The following is a 17,762-nucleotide window of genomic DNA, read 5'->3' on the forward strand; positions in this document are numbered from 1 at the left end:
GAACTCACTTGGTAGCCCAGACTGGCCTTGAACTCACAGAGATCCGCCTGGCTCTGCCTCCCAAGTGCTGAGATTAAAGGCGTGCGCCACCCGGCTTGTTGCTACTTTATAACTGTAATTTTGCTACTGTTATGAATCAAAATGTAAATACCTGATACACAGGATGCCTGATATGTGACCCTGTGAAAGGGCTGTTCGACACCAAGGGTCATGACCCACAGGTTGAGAACTGCTGATGCCTTCTGTAGAGCTGGATTTCTGTATAGATTCTGTTTTAATTTGGTTTTCTTATGGAATGTCGTATTTTCTCTATTGTGCTTGAAAGTTTTGCTGGGTATGGTAGTCTGAGCTGGCATCTGTGGTCTCTTAGAGTCTAGCATATCTGTCTGGGCCCTTCTGGCATTTAGAGTCTCCATTGAGAAGTCAGGTATAATTCTAATAGGTTTCCCTTTATATGCTACTTGGTTTTTTTTTTTCCCTTATCGTTTTTAATATTTTTTATTTGTGTTCACACATAAATGTACACATTTAGTGTTTTGATTATTATGTACCAAGGGGACTTTCTTTTCTGGTTCAGTCTATTTGATATTCTTTATGCTTCTTGTAACCTGATAGACATCTCCTTTAGGTTAGGGAAATTTTCTTCTATGATTTTGTTGAAAATATTTTCTATGCCTTTGACCTGAGTTTCTTCTCCTTTCTCTATTCCTGATATTCTTAGATTTGATCTTTTCATAGTGTGGTGATTTGAAAGAAAATGGCCCCTCAAAGGGAGTGGCACTCTTAGGGATGTAGCCTTGTTGGAGTAAGTGTGTCACTGTTGAGGTGGGCTTTGAGGTCTATTTTCTCATGCTTCACTCCATGTGAAAGTCAGTCAACTTCCTGCTTCCTTCTGGTCAAGATGCAGCCAGCTCCATGACTGCCTGCATGCTGCCATACTCCCTGTCATGGTGATGGACTGAACCTCTGAAACTGTAAGCCACCTCCTCAATTAAATGTTTTCTTTGTAAGAGTTGCTGTGGTCATGGTGTCTCTTCACAGCAGTAAAAACCCTAAGACACATAGTGTCCCAGATTTCCTGGATGTTTTGTGCCAGGAGTTTTTTAGACTTAGCATTATCTTTGACTGAGGTACCCATTTCTTCTATTGTGTCTTCGTTGCCTGAGAGTCTTCCATCTCGTTATTCTGTTGATGAGACTTGTCTCTGTGGTTCCTGTTTGAATTCCTAAATTTTTCATTTTCAGATTTTCCTCAGTTTGGGTTTTTCTTATTGATTCTGTTTCCATGTTCAAGGCTTGAACAGTTTGATTCATTTCCTTCCACTGTTTGTGTTTTCATAGATTTCTTTAACGGATTATTTATTTCCTCTTTAAGGACCTCTATCATATTCAGAAAGGCTATTCTGAGGTCTTTGTCTTGTGCTTCAGCCATATTGGAATACTCAGGAGTATGGTTACCTGGTTCTTGTGGAGACATGTTGTCCTGGCTGTTATTACTGTGTTTTCACACTGGCATCTATGCATCTGGGTTTGGGGTGATTGTAATTCTAGGAGCTGATGTCTGGTCTTGTCTTTGTTGGGTGGGTGTTTTATTCCTTGGCTTTTGTTTCCTCTCTGGTTTTTAGGGGAGTGTGGTGTCTGTGTGTTGCCTGGTAGGAAGTACTTCAAGGATCCTGATGGGTGTGGCTTCTAAAGACTCCGGGTAAAAATATGTTTCTGAGTATTGAGAGCTGACACTTAGGAAAGGGGATGGACTGGGTAGGGCTGAGGGATCCACAGAGGCAAGGATAGCTGAGTGTTCCACCAGGATCTGCTTAGTCTCTTGGGAATGGGGGCAGAGAGTGAGGAGAGGCCACAGGAGAACATCTGCTGCAGTGCTGGCAATGATCCTAGGGGATTGGACTTGAAGCAGTAGAGGGAGAGGTGAATAGCCTACCTGGTTTCCTGCCAGAGTGGCCTGCGAGTTCCCAGGGAGTGCCTGCTAGAGTTGAGGTCTGGGATAAAGCAATGAGTTGGGGGAGTTAGGAGGAAAAGATCTGTGTGATCCCCTGAAGATTTGGGGAGCGGTGACTGTTTTAGTCACTGTTCTATTGCTGTGAAAAGACACCATGATGAAGGCAACTGTTATAAGAGAAAGCCTTTAATTGGGACTTGCTTACAGTTTCAAATGTTTAGTCCATTATTATCATGGCAGGAAACATGGTGACAGGCAGGCAGGCACTGGAGCAATGGCTAAGAGCTGCATCCTGATCCATAGGCAGAGACACAGAATTGAGCCTGGCATGGGCCTTTGTAACCTCAAAGCCCACCCCAGTGATACACTTCCTCTAACAAGGCCAACCTACTCCAACAAGGCCATACCTCCTAATTCTTCTCAAGTAGTGCCACTCCTGATGACTAGGCATTCAAATATATGAGCCTAAGGGGCACGGGGGATGGGGGTTCTTATTCAACCCACCACAGTGGCCACAGCTGGTGGTCTGCTGCAGAGCTGGGGATGAGACTAGGGGATCAGATTTGGAGGCGCTGAGGGAGGGGTGAAGATCTGCAGTTAGCCTACCTGATTCCCTGGTCAGAGTACTCATTTAGGCATTTTTGATAACATAATTAGGAAACACATTTCATCTAAGTTTATTATCTAAACATTTGAGTCAAAGTCCATAAATTCTTAATACTTTAAAAGCATAATAAAATAATTGGTTATCTTCAAGCAAGGTAGGAAATCAATGTATTGTCTTGAAAGTTGGCAAGGAAAAGAATTGAGATGGGCCTGGAAAGATTGCTCAGTGAGTTCAGAAGAATGTACAGTGAGTATTCTCTCCTTGGAGCCCCTCCCACTCTTGGGAGTTCTTTCTTTTTCTTAATCTACCTTTACTCTGATCCAAAAATAAAGGTGGGGTGGTTTGCAGAGGTTCTCAGCACCCATATGGTTCCCGGGGATCCAATACACTGTTGTGGACTCTTAGGGCACCTGCACCGTGTGTACATATACACACACATATACACATAATTAAAACTTAGAGAATTGTGGTTTACCCAGGCCAGAGAGGTAGCTCATCAGGTAAAAGCATTTGCTACCAAGTCTGAGTTTGATCCTGTCTTACTTAGTTAGGGTTTTTATTGCTGTGAAGAAACATCATGACCATAGCAACTCTTTAAAAAACAAATTTTTAATTGAGGCGATGGCTTACAGTTTCAGAGCTTCAGTCCATTATCATCATGACAGGAAGCGTGACAGCGTGAAAGCAGACATGGTGCTGGCTACATCTTGATCAGAAGGCAGCAGGAAATCCACTGACTCACTGGGTGTGGCTTGAGCATATATGAGACCTCAAAGCCACCTCCACAGTGACACACTTCCTCCAACAAGATCACACATATTCCAACAAGGCCACACCTCCTAATAATGCCACTCCCTTTAGGAGCCATTTTCTTTCAAACCACCACAGATCCCCAGGCCCCACATGGTGGAAAAAGAGAACTGACTCCTACAAGTTGCCCTCTGACCTTCACACACTGCAGTGAACCAGCCAACTGATAATGAAAAACAAAGCTGGGATTGATGGCTTACATCGATATAATCTGAGTACTGCAGAGACAGGCTGAGTTCAAGAGTGTGTGTGTGTGTGTGTGTGTATGTGTGTGTGTGTGTGTGTGTGTGTGTGTGTGTGTGTGTGTGTGTGTGTGTGTTGGGGGAGGGGGAATTGTTAGTTTTGAGACTGGCTCAGTATATATTATAGCCCAGACTGCCTTAAGCTCTCACCTACCTCAGCCTCCTGAGTGTTTCAGTTTTTGTAAATTTCTTGAAAATTTGGCTTTATAGAATACAGCTGGATTTTCATGTTTACTTCCATATTTAGCCTATGATGATATATTATGTTGAATACAGTGTCTGAACAAAATCTAGTCTAACACAAATATTGTAGTGGAGAGGGAAGAGTTTGAGATTGTTGTGGGTATTCTGCAAATGGTAGTTTTGTGAAAGTTCGTTGCATTGTGTAATCTAATCTTTTCTGAACATTCCTTCCTCTGGTAAGTGAAAACCAGAAATATTTTATAATTTATATTTTATAATTCTCATATTGTCACATGCAGTGTCTTTAGATATCAGTGTGTTGTTTTTTTGGTTTTTTGGTTTTTTTGTTTTTTTGTTTTTCGAGACAGGGTTTCTCTGTGTAGCTTTGCGCCTTTCCTGGAACTCACTTGGTAGCCCAGGCTGGCCTCGAACTCACAGAGATCCGCCTGGCTCTGCCTCCCGAGTGCTGGGATTAAAGGCGTGCCCCACCACCACCCGGCCTAGATATCAGTGTTTTTATTGCACATACTTATTGTGTGCATGCCAGAAAGTAACGTGTGGGAGTGGGTTCTCTCTTTCCACCTCAGGTGGAAAACTCAGGTCATCAGGCTCAATAGCAAGTGTCTTTATCTGCTGAGTCATCTCTCTGGTCCTCACAGTTGAGACTAATAACAGTAAGTTTTCACCATCAAGCACAATCTCAAGTAAAACTGACTAAGTTTTTGTTTTGCTTTTAAGGAGTGGATGGCAGCCAAGAATTCAAAGCTGCCCATATGTTTGGAAGTCACTGTCGTTGTGATTTGTGCTAAAGTACCATTGGATTTGCCTGCCATTGCTTTAATGCCCTTGCCGTACCATTTGTGCACGCATCCTTACAGAAAAAAAGATACAAAGGATTTAGTGCCATTGTGAACAATAGCTTGGGTCTTACAGACCTCTTGGAAGTTTCAGGAAACTCCAGGAGTCCATGAACCATGTTTTTAAGAGCTATAAACTGGAGAATTTTATGTATTCTCTCTGGCTGATATATTCACCACTCTTCTTGGTTATATTTTGAGAAAAAGAAAATTGAAAATAACTTGTTTTTAAGGAACTGGCACACACTGGCTTTCCCTGGCTCATCTGGAATTAAGAACTTGATATTTTATGGGTGTTCCTTAAATAAAATATTTAGGGCTGTAGTGTTAGCGTGATTGACAGTGTGTTTCAAAACACTCTACTTCACATCATCTGAGAGACATAGAAGTCCTTTACTCTTTGGATTGCTGTAGCTGAGCACATTTCTTTCACAAGCGTATGTTTTCTGTAGTACATATGTTTAAAGGAAAAAAATGTAAGGATAGAAAGACAAATTTTGATAGTACTAAGAGATGAGTTATATTATCAAACAGACACAATATTCCTTATTTTGTTCCCTCCTGTTTTGAAGATAAGGCTAAAATGAGAGTTCTCATTTTCTCCCTAAGAATCACAGACATTTAAAATCCATGCCTCTATAATAAAGGAGTCTGTACTTGGGCTTGGTGGCTCTTGCCAGTAATCCAAGCTCTTGGGAGGCTTTGGCAGAGAATTGTTGTGAGTTCAAAGCCTTTGGCTACATAGTGAGTTCCTGGCAACCTCCTAACCTGCAATAAGTGAGACTCTGTATCACAAAACAAAATGACAAAAAGCACCTGTTATTGACTACATGCATATATGTGTATATAGCATTTATATGTTCAATATTATTGAATATTGTGAGTACAGTATAAACTCATTAAAGGATAAGTTAGCATTGTTATGGTGTAAAAATACCTGTTGCTGAGTTCTTGATCAGTATGATCTGAATATTCAGAAAGACTTCAAGGGGGGGTTATTTTTTTATTTTGAGGCGGACTTTTATTTTGTAGCCCAGACTCACCTCAGATTTGTCATCATTCTGCCTCAGCTTTTGGAATACTGGGGTTTTAAGAGTGCACAACCATATTCTTGAGATTTAAAACAAACCACTAATGTTGGTAGACAAAGAACATGTAGACATACTTTATCTGGGGGCCAGAGATGTATTTGATAAAGATAAAAATCTCAGTACCCTCAGACATTAGGCAGCTAGTTGAAACATGAAGTTTAATGTAAAGTATTTATTGATCATTGAATGCTTCGATCAAGTGCTATATCCAAGAGTGTAAATCAATCAATCAATCATTGATGTTGAGGGGAAAGTCTCTCTTCTGGCCAAAGTCTCTGATTTTCTTTTCTTTTTATTTATTTGTGTTTTTTATGTAAAAATGTTCATTGATAACTTAAATAAGAGTTTTTGAAATATTTATTTTATACGGAGGAGTGTTTGCCTGCATGTATGTATGTGTGCCATATGGGTGCCTTGGTGCCTGTGGAGTCCAGAAGATCCACTGGAACTGGGTTACAGACTGTTGTGATCCATTGTGTGAGTGCTGGAAGGTCCTCAAAAGAGCAGCAAGCACTTTTAACCACTGAGCAAGCCATCTCTACAGCTCCTAGATAAGAATTTTTATTCAGTATATTTATTTTATATTTTCTGTGAACTGTATATACCAAAACTGTCCTCAAAATCTAAAAAGAAAACAATGAGTTTCCTGTCCTATATGATCTCAGCAGGTACCTAAACCTACTTACTCTATTACCCCAGCAGTGATTATTATCAAATCTTTTTAAGAACACCGATATTGTTGTTATTACTGCTGCTGCTGTTTTTAGGTATGTACAATCCCTTGAGGCACAGAAATGAATAGAGAAGGCCAGAGAGATGGCTCAGTGTGGTAAGAGCACTTGCTGCTCTTGTAGAAGATCCTAATTTGGTTCCCAACACCTACATTGGAATGCCCACAGCCACCTGTTATTCTGTCTCCAGGGCATCAAACACCCTCTTCTGGACTCCAAGGCACTTGAATTTACATGTGCATATAGACACATAGACATACAATTTAAAATAAGATCTTTCTTTTTAGAAATCACTCTAAGAAAGTTTTAAATTGTCGTTTTTATAAATACTAGGTTGAGCCATATAAAAATAACTGTTTTTGCAGGTTAAGAGGAGTGGGCATTTTGACGCTTTCATGCCGTTCAACCTAACAGAAAATGAAGAATTGAGCTTTTCTGGATTTGTTTTCTTATTCATCCTCAGGAAAATAAGCCTAGGGCCATATTCAACATCCTTTTAAAAGCATCTATACCAGAATATTCCTGAATGTGTTTATACACCAGAATGCATCACAGGTGCTAAACTGTCACATTCTCAAACTAGTGGACATGGGATTATTTCAGTGAAAATATGTCCTATTAAAAGGCAGTGAGAGCCGGGCGGTGGTGGCGCACGCCTTTAATCCCAGCACTCGGGAGGCAGAGCCAGGCAAATCTCTGTGAGTTCGAGGCCAGCCTGGGCTACCAAGTGAGTTCCAGGAAAGGCGCAAAACTACACAGAGAAACCCTGCCTCGAAAAACCGAAAAAAAAAAAAAAAAAAAAAAAAAAAAAAAAGGCAGTGAGAGGTTTAGTTAGTGTGGGCACGGAACGTATATGGTCTCATCCCTGGCTGACAGTCCTCACCAGGAAAAGCTTGCTGTACTGAGCCCCCTGGGCTTCTGTCAGTACCAAATTAGCAAGCCAGGGTCCTGAAATGAGAACAGGCAAATGTTTCCACAAGTAATGTTCTAAGGTTTGCTGATCTCTGGAGAAAGCTCTGGATACATTGCTGCTTGCTTCTGTTTCACTGTTGGGTCACATCTTTTCCAAAAACCTCATAACCTTACACAGTAGTTGCAGAGCACCACAAGCCAGATTAGTTTATTATCAATTTCCACATTTGTATTAAGTGGCTTCTGGTAAGTCCAAGTCTTCATAGTAGAGCTATCTTTGCTCTTTGGCATGCAGTTGTTGCTCCAGCAACCATCAGAGACTGAGGCTGACCCAGACAGCCTCAGGTTTTTTGCCCACAGAGGCCACTGCATGCAGGGCTACTGTCCACTGAATAGCATGACCCTGACAGAAACTGAGATGTGTGATGCTTCCCCATGACTGCCACTCAGAGGAAGTTGATTTTATGTGCTAATTGTTAACTGAGTAACAGGAAGAACTAGCATTTAAAAATCCATTCATTAAAAGCAGTGTGATTAGGGAGGGGGGGAGCGGAGTTTTAAAGTGTGTATGTGTGTGTATGTGTGTGTGTTAAAGGCCAAGTGCTTAACTCTTCCCCAGTCTACCTCTAAGGTATGATAACCATCCTCTAACTCTGTCAGGAGTCAAGTGAGGTCATGTGTAGTTGGATTTTTCTTTGGGCTTCCAGCTCACAAATAAGACACAGTCTTATTACTAATTATGAAAACTCAGCCTTAGCTTAGGCTTGTCCCACTAGCTTTTTTTTTTTTTAATTTAACTTTATTTTACGTGCATTGGTATGAAGGTGTTAGATTCCCTGGAACTGGAGTTAGAGACAGTTGTTAGCTGCCATGTGGGTCCTGGGAATTGAACCCAGGTCCTCTGGGAGAGCAGCCAGTGCTCTTAACTGCTGAGCCATCTCTCCAGCCCCATCCCCCACTAGTTCTTATAACTTAAGTTAACCTGCTTTTATTAATCTATGATTTTTTTTTTGGGGGGGGGGTTTGAGACAGTTTCTCTGTGTAGCTTTGGAGCCTGCCCTGGAACTCACTTTGTAGACCAGGCTGGCCTCGAACTCACGGAGATCTGCCTGCCTTTTTAATCTATGTTTTAACATGAAGCTTTTTGTTTCTTTTTTCATTCTGTATGTCCAACTCTCCATGTCTCATTGGTATCTCCTCCTACTTCCTCTCTCTGCCCGGAAGTCCCACCTATACCACCTCTCTAGCTATTGGCCATCCAGCTCTTTATTAAACCAATCACAGCAATATATCTTCACACATGTACAAAGATTATTCCACAATATCATGCCTAGGGCAGTGATCATTGTTGACTAATTTTGTTAGGGACTTGACAACAGATACTCAGTTTATTGTAGTTTGGGAAGTCCTGGGTTTCTGAAGAAACTGTAGCTGGCTGTGAGCACTTTAATTACCAAGATGGAAAGATAAGAGTTGAAGATACAAAATCTGTCTTAGGGTCATTTTCATTTTGTTTTGTTTTGTTTTGTTTTTTTTCAAGACAAGGGTTTCTCTGTGCAGCCCGAGTTGTCCTGGAACTAGCTCCATAAACCAGGCTGGCCTCAAACTCAGAGATCTGCCTGTCTCTGCCTCCCATTTAAAGTCATGTACCACCACCGCCCAGCAACTAGGATTGACTAGGATCATTTCTTATTTAATTTTTTTTGTTTGGTTTTGGTTTTGTTTCATTTTGTTACTTCACAGTCATACAATAAAATATTTTTTATCTAGTTGGGCTGAATGGACCTAAAATTACCTCATTTCCTTGGATGAAATGCCTTTAATCTTACTTGTTTCTAGACTTTTAAGGATATTTCCAAAGAAACACTTGCCTGAAGATTTAATTAGCCAAGTACCATTTGTGGAAGTAATGCTTCATGCTCATAAACTACAGGAGCTAATTTCTGCTTGTCTGAGGAAAGCAGATTGTCTCCCTGTCAGACGTGTAAGATTTGGTGACGTGCCGCTGAGATGGTTAGGAAGCTTATGTCTGTGTTCTGGAAACATGGCTGTTGTCTTTTCAGCTGCTACGTCAAGTCAGTTTCAAGTGGTAGTGTACACAGAACGTTCTGCTGTCCTCCTCAGAGTACTGTCCTTAAGCTAACTGCTGTAAAAATCATATGTGCCTTTTATTTTGTTTTAAATGAGCATTATTACAAATCTTAAATTTATACATAAAAGAAGACATCTATAAAGTGCCTAGCACATAGTTGGCATCTCGCAAACTAATTGTCTCCCTTTAGGTAGACTTGGTGTGCTCTCACATCCATTGAAGAGTCTGCCCATTTGACTAACCCCACTTGGCCACTTAAAGTTTGGACTTATTTTTTTTTAAACCTCTCTCTGAGATCTGTCTTAACCATCCAAGACTGTAGCCTGTCTATCTCCCTGTGTACCCACATAAAGTCTTAGTCTTCCAGCCAGGCAGTAGTAGCACATGCTTTACAAAGGCAGGCGGATCTCTGAGTTTTGGACCTGCCTGGTCAACAGAGTAAGTTCCAGGACAGCTAGGATTAGTTATACACAGAAACCTTGTCTAAAAAACACGGTGTGGGTAGAGGAGTGTCTTAGTCTCCCTTATGATGCTTTCTGCTTTTTATGGTGTTTATCACCCTCTCACGTTTCTATAATGTGCTTCATATGTTTGGTATTATTTGCCTTCCCACACTGATGCCAACGCCAGAAAGCCAACATCTTTATTTTGCTCACTAATATTACCAAGCATTTAGAACAGTATTTGGCACGTAGTAGGCACTCATACCTGTCATTAAATGGATCCTGTTTTCCATATGATAGAAAGAGGCTTTGAAGAGATAATTTTCTGATGTCATGTGTGTAGTCCAGTGGAACTACACATAAACCACTGCAAAGAACACTTTGAAGTCAGTGTTCATTACCCTACCATTCTGTCCGTTTAGCTTAAATATTAATTCAGCCCTCAGCATTTGGTCACACTTGAAGAAAATAGTAGCCAGCCCTAGATATATGATGAGCTGGTGTGTTGCTGAGTTAATGCTGCTTTTCAGAGTGTTGTGTTCTTAGTCAGTAGTTTGAGAAATCCTTTTTAAAGAATATTTATAGTACTCAAACTGACTTTATGCTCTTAACAATAATTATATACATAATGGCTTGTATCTGATTATGAGTCGTGTGATTATGTTGATGCTGATGGTGTCAAGATAGTGAGACTCCCTAGAAGTGCTAGAGATGCAGCAGTTCATCACAGTAGGATTGGTGACAGTCCAACCCAGTCTGGGCAGACTTAAGTAAAAATCATCCATCCCATCCTCACATTGTACCCTCCTAGCATGTCATTCACCCTGTTGGTTCTCTTTCTGAGAATTAGTTCAAAAAACATAATGCCAGTTTAGGAAGTAAAGAGATGGTGAATTACCTTTAGTCCTTTCCTGCAACAAGTTTATTAATGAAAATACTAGTAGGAGTGGAGAGATGGCTCAGCAGTTAAAAGTATGTACTGCTTGTAGGGGACCCAAGTTTGATTCTCAGCACCCACACTGAGCACCTCATAACTACTTGTAACTCCAGTTCCAAGTGAGCCAACAACCTCTTCTGACCTCTGTGGGTACCTGCACATACAGACAGGCAGGCACACACCCATACACATAAAAAAGAAATTTTAAAGTATATTGTAGCTTCACCAATTAAGCCAGCCAGGCATCTTTCTCCATTGAGGCCTTGTGTGGTTGTGAACAGCAGCTTCCTTGAAAGTGTGTACGTTGCCTACATGGGTTGTCCTAAGGGATCTTGGGGACAATTTTCTGGATGCTGTTGATGCCTCTGATCTCAATGCCATCTCCAGTCCATTTTTCATAGTGCCTTTGAGAAGTCCTAGGGCAGTGGCCAGTGTGGGTCACACTGGCCAGGTCATCATGTCTATCCACATTTCATAATACCACTGTTCAGTTTACTCCATGGGATCACCTAACTAGGGATTTCTAAGGGTGGATGTATTTTTTTTCAATTATATAATTTAGTTTATCTTGAGCCAAATTACTATTTTCCTATATTTAAATGTAGAAGAATTTCATAGTTTCAAATATCCCACTAAAAATGAAGAAGCTGTAATGTTCTTTCACATCTTCTATAAGCAGATTTTAGCAATAAATTGGTTTTGAGTTTGTGGATTTTTTTTAATTGGATAGTTTTATTACTAGTCATAAAGGTGTTGAGTTTTTTGTTTGTTTGTTTTTTCTTCAGAACTATTTGTTTTTTTCGAGACAAGGTTTCTCTTTGTAGCCTCAGCTGTTCTGGAACTCACTCTGTAGACCAGGCTGGCCTGGAATTTACAGAGATCCACCCACCTCTGCCTACCGAGTGCTGGGATTAAAAGTGTGCGCCACCACTGCGTGGCTGGATATTTCATTATTTTTATTACATTTACTCATTGAGGAATTACACATGTAGAAGTCCGAGGACAACTTCCAGGAGTTGGTTCTCTCCTTCCACTATGTGGTTCCCACAGATTGAACTCAGGCCATCACTACCACTGAACTATCTTACCAGCCCTGTTTTTAATTTTATTTTTATTGTTAAATTTGTTTTTATTGTAATTTTTGTAGATTACTGAAAATTTGAGTAATAAGTGGTTTCTACATAACCTCCCATCTCCTGCCCCCCATAGTTTCCTGTTTTTTTCCATTTCCACTTTGTGTTGTGCGTGTTTGGGTTTTAGCAAGGCTATAATATTATGTATTTGTCGTTAGAGAGTCATTTCACTGCTCTAAACATCCCCTGTGCTCTTTTTCATCCATCTAACCCTGAACTAATTTTTTACTTTTCCTGCTCTGTCATGTTTGCCTTTCCCAGGATGTAAAATGCAGTTGTAATCATTCAGTATGTCATTTTTTTTCACTTTTGTTTTGTGTGTGCTTAAGTTCTTAGTGTCTTTTTTTATCCAAGTTTTGACTGTATAAATTTGTTACTATAAAGTTTGTGTATAAGTTTTGATGCAGACATGAGTTTTCAGTTTCCAGGGGTATATACCAAGGAACTCAGGTGGTCTATGTTAAGAGTGTGTTTAGTTTCATATAAACTTCAAACTACCTTCTAAAGTGACCGTGCCAGTGCACACCCACAATAGCAGTCTTTATTGTTTACATCTTTACCAACATCTATACTGTCAGTATTTGTGCAAGGGTAGCTCACTGCTCTTTAAATGTCAAGACCCTGGTGATATTGAAGTTAAGCTGCTTTTCACATACTTACCTGCCATCTGTATATCTGGTGAGGTGCCTATTCTGATCTTCAGGGGATTTTTGTTTAGGAAGGTTTTTAGTTTGCTTTGGTTTAGGAAGTTTTGCTTATTTTGTTTGTTTTCTATTTTTTGTTTTGTTTTGTTTTGTTTTGTTTTGTTTTGTTAAGACAGGGTTGAACTGTAACCCAAGCTGGCCTTAGACTCCGGGCAGTCCACCTGCCTCAGCCTCTTCTTCCAGTCTGTTGCTAGCCTTTTCATTCTTTTAAGCAAGTTAGATTCCCTTTGTAAGTGCATTTTACGTAAGTCTAGAAACTAGTAAGGACTAGAAGTAGAGATCCTGGCATATAGACAATTGAATCAGTCAGGGTCATCCTTGGCTACATATCTATTCCAAAAAAGAGAGCACCCTGAGACCTTGGAGTTTCTGAAATCCTTCTTTTTTAGTCATTCCAACACAGTGAGGAGACTTGATGATTAATGACCTCAGAGACGTGTGAGCACTTCCTTTGCTCTATTGGATATAATGATTCAACTTTTACTATTTTAATAAGATTTTGCATAAAATACTCTTAAGTTTGAATATGCAAAAATTATTAAAAGCATAGATTTAGGCTGGGTGGTGATAGCACACACCTTAATCCTAACAATGGGGAGGCAGAGGCAGGTAGATCTGAGTTTGAGGCCAGCCTGGTCTTCAGAGCAAGTTCCAGGACAGCCAAGGCTACACAGATAAACCCTGTTTCAAACTGCCCACCCCTAAAAAAAAAGCATAGATTTAAAATCATCAGTGTATACTACCCAACAGCATCCCATTACAGTGTAAGTTACCTAATAACTCAAAACAAATAGCTCTTGGAAAGAGTCTACCTGATGTAAAAGTTTATGTAAACATTCACACTTTGACTCCTTTAATGCCTAACCAATAGGTTATCGCTTTCTGAACTTTGAAAGTCAACTGTTTAACCATTCTTGCTACATAATAAAGATCAGTATTAAGTTTCTTTAAAATCAGATAATATTAAGATAATATCACACTAGTTTAACTAGTTAGAGATGTGGGGTGACACTGTTATCATTCTCCCCGTATAGATAGTCCTACTTATAGAAACAGTCTTTAGGAGAATGGTTTGTTAGTTGTGTTTTGTTGCTGTTATAGAACACTTGAAAGAAGCAACTTAAAGGAAGAAGTACTCATTTTGTCTCAAAATTTAGGAAATACATCCCATCATGTTGGAGAGGGTGTGGCAGTAGGAGAATCTCTGGGCTGTGGCAGTAGAACATGCAGTGACTGGTTTATATTTCTTGACGGCTGACTAAGAAGTAAAAGACTTCAGCCTCTGTGGCCTTACACCATGTGGGCCATGTCTAGAAGGTTCCATAACCTCCCAAACCAGTGTCTCCAGTTGGGACCAAGTGCTCAAGCACATGAGATATGGGGAATATTACACACTCAAACCATAACAAATGGTAAAATAGCAGAAAAATGTATTTGCATGTGGTTGTTTTAAACTGCAGGTTTGGACTCCCAAATAACTTAGGTGACCACATCCTTTCTTGGGGTAACCTTCCTGACTTACATACTCTTTTATCTTGCTATTTTCATAGCAGTGTATACTGTTTTGGGCTTTTAATACTGTTAGCATGGCAGAATCAAGTTTTATAAAAGACATTTGAGAGACAGCCTTAAGGTTTTTATGAAGAAGGAAGTGAAAGTGACAAAAAAACAGTGGGTTTTTTTTTCTTATCATAACACCATTTATAAATCAAAAGCCAAAAAAAAGCACACATAAACCTTGTGCATGTTCAAACCAACAGGTATCAGTACTGAGAGGGGGAGATAGACATGGGCTCTAACCACTAACCAAGAAGCTATCTTTAGTTGGTACCCACTGTCAAAAGAAAAATCTTTTTTGTTTTCTCCAGTGGAGTCTCACTGGATCTTTTAACCACACCTCAGGGTAGGTGTGTCCAACCTGTGACAGGTTGCAATGTCAGAAAGTTGGAAATCCCTACATTTAGATAAAAGCTTAAAATGAGAATTCCCTGTGGTGATATTTTATTTGTGCTTTAATAAAGCTTGCCTGGAGATCAGGGGGAAAGGTCAGCCATTTTAAGTAAACAAAGTCAGGCAGCACACGCCCTTAATCCAATCACTTAGCAGGCAGGGTCTCTGTGTATTCAAGGCCATACTAGGGAACAGAGCCAAGCGTGGTGACACATGCCTTTAATCCCAGTACCAACCATAGAGACCTGGAGGTCTGTACAGACAGACAGTGACAAGGAAGTGAGGTAGCTGGGATTAGAGCCAATGAAGGGGCAGAAAAGCAAGGCATATAAAGGCATGGGTAGACAGGCAGTAATTCGCATTTGGAAGCCACAGAGTTGGTGAGGTAAGGTTGGCTGGTAGCTTTTCCTATTTCCCTGTTCTCTAAGGCTTCCACCCCTATATTTGGCTCTGTGTTTTTTATTTAATAAGACCATTTAGAAATTTGTCTACATTTGGCGCCCAATGTGGGGCTCAAACCTACAACCCTGAGATTAAGAGTCTCATGCTCTACCAACTGAGGTAGCTGGGCTCTCCCTCCTCTTATATTCTGTCTCCAATTAAAGAGGACAGGGTTGAGAAGTGGTCTTGATGACTGAACATGACTTACCCCTTAAACTATTTTGCTCCCTGCAGCCAGCTCACAGTTGTCTTCTTTGGAAGACACTAAACCATCCTCTTGGTATTCTTGGCCTATCTTAAACTTCTCATGCCTGATTCCATTGTCACCTTCTTATGGGGTCCTCCTGTTTGAGTGAAGACATTCTTAAGCAGTTTCTTGAAAGAAGGAGCATGGATAAGAAATGAGTGTAACTTTACATGTCCTAAAATAACTTTGTTCAGCCTTCACTCTTTGCTTGAGTAGAGCCGTCTAGATTGAAGATCATTTCTTCTTCAGTTTTCTGAAGGCGCTGTTCTTTGGGCTTTTGTTGCCACTAGTGTTTTAGTGATGGCCAGAGCCATCACATTCTTGATCCTTTGTTATTTTGTTTTGCCCTATCCCCTCCCTCAGTCAATCAATTTTCCATTCTCTTTTGAATTTGGGTCATCAAGCTTGGTGGCAGGTAGCTTGCTTTACCTGCTGAGCCATACTATTGTATCTTTTTGTCCCCAGTGCCTTTTGATGTAGCTTGCCCTTACACTGGGCACATCCAATACAGTGAACTGTTTTCAGTCTACTGTTCTTGAGTTCTGGGAAAGCTTTTTTAATTACTCTGCTGAGAATTTCTTCTTCCCCATTCTATTTTATGTCTGTAACTCCTATTACCTGGGTATTACTAAAACCTGCACTCACTACTCTTTGTCTTAACTTTGCTCTTATTTTCCATCTTAGGCTTTTTGTTCTGTTGTTTGTGCAACTTTAATTTTATTACCAACCTTCTGTCTCTGCTATCATATTTGTATTTTCTAAGATCTCTATCACTTCAATGTTTCTTTTTCCGCAACACCCTTCTATTCCACAGTTGTGGTTTTCTGTTGTTTTTAAATCTCTGGTGGGCTCATCCCTTTCCCTTTCTTCTTGGCCTTTCCTGCTTAGTTTCCATTCTCAATTGATTCTTGTTGCTTGTTTAGCTCTGCCTTCTAGGCTAAGGTTTTCTGCAGGTTGCTGATAATCCTCAATTGCTTGTTTGTAATCAAGAGGAAGAACCTACTCTGGAGCTGATGGGATGAGGTGGGTGAGCTTGGGCATCACAGTAGAGCTGTCTGTGTGCATTTGTTGAGTAACTCCATGTCAGTGTGTCTTCAGTTTTCAGTATTCAAAGGTGAAATTCTTCCATACTCCTGCCTGAAGAGCAAGGTCAGTCTACCAGCATGGTGAGGGAAGGCTTGGTCATATTCCATGTGGAAGCAGCCAGTTGTGAACCTGTTTGGTATGTGGAGTGCATGTCCTCAAGTGTACTCCTACTGCCTCTCTGTCTCCCATTCTAAGAAAGACAGGCATTTAGAGACATGGAGTAAGAGAGAATGCCAAGGCATCTGACTTTTTAAATGCTTGCATCGTCCTTTTTTGGGACAGCACACTTCACTCTACTGTAAGCCTGCATTATAAATCAAGTTTGTTTTCTCCTTTATCCCTGCTGGAAAGGAACTTCCACTGTCTTAGGTCATTTAAATCAGTTACTACTGGCATTTCTGGACTCTTAAAGTCCTCTCTGTCTTCCCTATCCTTGTTGGGTTGAGTTGACATCTTTTTTTTTTCTCCCTAATCTTTTTAGTGTTGTTTTAGTTGAATTTGGGGAAAAGTAAAATTAGTGTGTGTGTCATTTGCAATTTTAACCCAAAGTCACTGTAGAATTCTTCTTACAAATTTAGTTACCTATCTATGCAAGGCATTTTTATGACATTCCTACTGTGTGCTAGACATACTCTTTTTGTCTTTTTCATCATTCATTATTACAATCATGTTTGTATTAGTACTCAGTGAGGTCATTTTAAATATATGTAAGACAAATGGCAGTTGAAGCAAACATTTAGAATACTTGTTCAAGATTTTGAAATACATTATAGATATTAATATAGATGTTATATAAATAGGATAGTAAATACCTGTTTGATCAAATATGAGGCCAATTGTAAGCTCATTATTCCCTGTAATTATACTGTATAAAATGTCTGGGAACACTGAATTTGACAGATTCTGAAACATTTCTCCTAGAGGAAATACAAGGTTAGGTACCTGCCAACCTCTGGACACATTTTCATCAACTAGTCAGTATATAAGCTGTGCTTCTGTTTAAAGACACATTATTTAGTACTATTATTGACACTTTAACACTGAACCGTTGGCCAAAAGCACTATCACCCATGTCTGAACAAGGTTTATCAGACATTTTTCATTTATCAAACAATTTCTTCATAAAGGAGCACCAGCTAGAAACCACCACTTGAGCACTGTGGGGGGGGGGGGGAGTTCATTTTCAGCAGTGAAATCACCAATAAAAAGCACAAAACTACAAAAAGTGAAAGCCCAAAACATAGTATGAAATAAAACAACAACAAAAAGGACTATATACTTGTTTATATTGTAAGAGTCCCCCTTTAGAGAGGACTGTGTTTCCAGCAACTCAGGCTTTTCCC

General features: G+C 40.1%; 1 protein-coding gene and 1 pseudogene across 1 annotated transcript in view; both read left to right on the forward strand.

The window, feature by feature from the left end:
* The window catches only part of Xpo7 (exportin 7), an 89,805-nt gene that overhangs the window by 21,387 nt on the left and 50,656 nt on the right, over positions 1-17,762 (forward strand). The gene's annotated exons all lie outside the window — the stretch shown is intronic.
* Positions 11,082-11,202, forward strand: LOC131920198 (small nucleolar RNA SNORA70; annotated as a pseudogene).

The sequence above is a fragment of the Peromyscus eremicus genome, chromosome 9 (assembly GCF_949786415.1).
Source record: "Peromyscus eremicus chromosome 9, PerEre_H2_v1, whole genome shotgun sequence".
Lineage (NCBI taxonomy): Eukaryota > Metazoa > Chordata > Mammalia > Rodentia > Cricetidae > Peromyscus > Peromyscus eremicus.